Source organism: Octopus bimaculoides, chromosome 21 (assembly GCF_046866305.1).
Source record: "Octopus bimaculoides isolate indiv1 chromosome 21, ASM4686630v1, whole genome shotgun sequence".
Lineage (NCBI taxonomy): Eukaryota > Metazoa > Mollusca > Cephalopoda > Octopoda > Octopodidae > Octopus > Octopus bimaculoides.
This window is the reverse complement of record NC_142948.1, coordinates 2,287,754-2,292,417: the sequence shown is the minus strand read 5'-3', so window position 1 is coordinate 2,292,417 and position 4,664 is coordinate 2,287,754.

Genomic DNA, 4,664 nt, shown 5'->3' with positions numbered 1-4,664 from the left:
TCCAGTAACAAGAACTAATGGAACAAAACACTTGCTTGATGAAAATTCTTCCTCTGAAGATGTCTGCTCATCCATTAACGAAATTCTACTTGCTATAAATGGTTTTCTTTGAATTGTCAGATTTCACTCCAAATAAATATTTCTTCTGCTAGATTTCCATCAACTGTGATCTTTGTTGATATTTGAAGATGTTGCAAAGTCCTTTGTTATCCAATTTTAATTACAATATAAGTTCATCTTCCATTCATCTCAGACAGTGAAACAGGGGAATTTCACTGTTAATCTCAGTTCACAGCAAATATTTCACAGTAATTCTACAACAGACTTAAACAAACAGGATTAAGTCTGTTCTACATAATTTATTTTCGGTCTCCAAGCAACGAATTCAAGTAAGTAATTCTTTTATGCCAATGCCACTTGATGTTCTGAAATAGAAGAGAATGAAACAGAATATAGAGGATACATAAAATGAAGACATTCAACAGTGGACATGTTACTACATTTCTTCTATATTGATAAACGGTAGATGGAAACGTTTACCTGAAGAAGGGAACTCGTCTAATATAGCCATTACTTTTTAAGACATAAATACATACACACACACACACGTACCCTTTTTCTGAAGATACGATCCAGTAGGGCGAGGAGTTTTGTTCTTTTAATGAAAATTAGACGCGTTTCAGAAGGGAATGACAAAGCATAACGAAAAAAAAAACAAACTAAAACAAATCATATTATTGGCGGTTGTCTGTTAATAGACATGGTGGGAGGAGGGGGAACTGACGTTTGAAATACAGAATATAACAAAACAAAACAAAAAAGACCGAAAGATGAGAAAAATCTCGACGAAAACAGAGCCAGCAAATCGGAAAGTCCGTCCAAAACCTGCGGAGTGAGACATGAGGGAGATTTAGGATTAAAAGACGGTGAAGGTTGGATCGCTTTCAAAAACAAACTGGGTGGGCATGATTGGGACGTTTTAAAATGACATGATGGTCGTGTTTGGAAAGCTTCGAAAGACAGAAGGGGCGACACACCTTTACAAAAACGTGTTTGCGAACGTCCGCTAGCAGACATGTGCACAAGCTTCATCAAACATAAATCAGAAAAATTATTTTCCAAGACTACACTTTTGCGTAATTATTCTGTGTAATTCTTGGAGTATTCTTAGATTTTACATAGAAATCAGAAAGTAAAACAGTGAAAATATTAAGACAACACTATGAAACGTCAGTTAAAGCAAGTTTTTTAACTCACTTCTATTACATATGATAAGAGCAACTTTAGTAAAATACCTTCTCTTCTTCATTTCTTTTATCTTTGAACACATCAAAACAAATAGATGTAGCAGAAAAAAGGAGACATTATAAATGTTGATACTATTAATGATACTTACAAATTAATTAGAGAAGCAAAGGCGAAGATGTCACAACTCAAGACTGGAACAAGGACAGCTTCAACACTTTCTACATTTGACAACAAACTCTCATTTAGATTTTGACATAAAGAATGTTGTAGCTATTTCTTTCCACAGTTAATTAGCAATCATCTCTAATTAACTGGATTACCTAAATATCAATACTAAACTACATCTGACCCCGAAATAACAACAAAATTTCGATCAAGTCTCTCCAAGTTGTTGGTGAAATTTAAATTAGAGTCACTCATACTACTTCCGGTTGTAGTCTTCCGGTTATCATAAGTATGGAAATCCATACGTATCCACGCTAATTAATACTTGCAACCTCGTTCATCACTGACTCATTCAACACTGGTCCTGGATAACACGGCACGCTCAATTGTAAACCGTGTTATGTTTATCAAGGATCGATTTGTGAAAACACAGGTCAGGGATCTGTCGAAGATTCTGCTGGCATCGCAAAAAAACAAAAAACAACGACACCCTTCCCCTCCAGCAACCATCCCACTAATGTTCAGCTACCCAGAATGCACTGATTATCACTTGTGTTTACACGACCGTGTTGTGAGGCTGCGTATTTTTTAATACGGATCTATATACTTGAACCTATGAAGATGGGACCAACGAAGAGAAATAATACGAAAGCACCCGATCTGAACAAACGACGTAGACGTGTGTATTCCTTACAGGAAAAAGTAGAGATGATCAAGAAAATATACGACGGTGCAAGCTTCGCTGGTGTGGGCCGCGAGTTTGGTGTTAATGAATCTACCATTCGTTCCATTTACAAAGTGCGTGGAGATATAATGAACGCATTCACGGATGCTGCCCCTAGATCAGTGAATCGAATAGTCAGAGTACATAAAGATGCTTTTATTCAGCCCATGGAAAAGGGGGTTTATTTGTGGATGCAGGATTGTTACAGTAAGCGGCTTCCTGTATCAACAAAACGTATCCAGGATCGTGCCAAGCAAATATATAAGAGCTTGGTTGAGCTTAGTGATGTTGTTGATAAGGACAAATATACTTTTCAAGGTAGCCGTGGTTGGGTACAGAAATTCATTAAACGATATAATTTAGCCAGCAAACTTGTGCCAGGTGATGCAACATCAGATGATACAGAGACTACTCGGCGTTATCTGGAAGAATTTTATAAAATGATGAATGAGGGTGGATATTTACCGTGTCAAGTTTTTAATGCAGTTGAAACAGCCCTTTATTGGAAAAAGATGCCCGAAAAAAGTTACGTAGCCAAAGAGGAGGCCAGGACGACAGGGTTTAAAGATGCTAAAGACCGTGTGTCTCTGTTGTTCTGTTGTAACGGCTCTGGTGATTTCAAAGCTAAACCACTACTTATCCATCATTCTGCCCGGCCTCGTCCTTTCCAGAACATTAGCATGTTAACTCTCCCTGTGCACTGGCGTGCTAATAAAAATGGGTGGATGACTAAAGTGATTTTTGAAGAATGGTTTATGACCCACTTCCGCGCTGAAGTGAAAGAATACTGTGCCAGAAAGAATATTTCTTTTAAAGCAATTCTTGTGTTAGACAATTGTCCTGGCTATTCTACAAACTTAAATGACCTTCAAAATGAAATCAAAGTGATTTATCTACCGCCTAACACCCGGACATTGCTGCAACCTATGAACCAAGAAGTGATGGCCACATTTAAGCTTCTCTATCTTGACCATACCTTTGAGAATATACACAAGGCACTGGTAGACGATGATGAACTAACTGTTCGGCAATATTTGAAACGATTCAACATTCTACACGGTGTCCGTTTCATTGGCAAGGCTTGGCAAGCTGTAAATCAAGGATGTCTTTTGAATGGATGGCGCAACTTATTGCCTGACACAACTCCAGACTTCGTTGGGTTTGAAGAGGATAACATGACTCGAGTTCTGGACATGGCAAAAGCATTACCTGGGGATGGTTTTCAAGAACTCGATGAAACCGACATTTGGGATATGATGGAAGCTCCCGAGCGAGAATTAAATGACACAGAGGTGTTGGAATTAGTCGACGAAAGACAAAACGACATAGGTACAGAGGACGATGACTGTGTAGAGTCTAGTCCAACATTAACCATGTCAAGCCTAAAAAAAATAATGTCCTACTATGAGCAGTTGACTCAACTCATACAGGAAGCAGATCCAAGTTTTGAGAGAAAAGAATCTGTAACTGCCATTCTAGATCGTGGCATTGCACCCTACAAAGAAATTTATAGGGAACGACAGGCATTAAATAAGCAGTCGATGATAACTCCTCTCTTTGGCAGTTTTTCTGATTCTCCAGCACCGCAAAAAGAGGAACCAGTAGCCAGCCGTTATGGGGCTCTCACCATTAGGTCTTCTACACCTCGTATCCAAGTCAATAACATTGACTCTGACTCTAAACCAGACTTCTCGGGCATTCTCTCTCTACCACAATCAGCTCCAACAAATAACAATGACAACACAGAAGATGTAGATAAGATGTAGATGTAGCTCCGATCCTCCTACATTACACTAACTCAGTGGAATCCGTAAGTGTTATATTTTTCACGGTTACATTTTCCTTTTGTGATTAAACTTTACTGTTTTATTCCAACCATGAAACAAAATTATTGTCTATGTTTAAAGACTGTTTGGAGGTGTTATTTGAGTAAGTTCTGTATACAGTTTGGAGTCTCGGAACGAAATTATTCATTTGTCACCGATTCATTCAACACGTTTATCATCTTTTTTCTACGCCCACCCGTGATCAACAAAGATAAATGTAGTTACATTACAGTCTTCCTTCCAAGAAAAGAATGATGGAAATAATTGTAGAAGTATAAACACCAATGTCAGGGAAAAAGCATTTTTTTTTTTTGAGGCAGCCAAAATAAAAGATTACTCTGTTTGGCGACGAGGACGGTTGTAACAATGAGGAAGAATTACTAAATCTACGTCTTTTAGAAGATAAAATATATGAAAGAGACCCGGATATATTTAAAGACTTAGGTTGAATCTAGAGAGAGTTAGTCATTCTGAGAGTTTCTGATTATAATTCTGTTGATTCCCTCTTATTGTTTTATAAACACCTTTATTACACGGTCAGATCTTGTTTACAATTCACAATAAGGTGATAAATTAAGAGATGATTGTTGCTAATTAACTGTGGTAAGAAATAGCAACGAACATTCTGGATTATGTTAATGTGAAAGTACAAGTTAGCAGTCCTGTAAATTTTTGAACTATTGGCAACTTTTTCCTTCCTA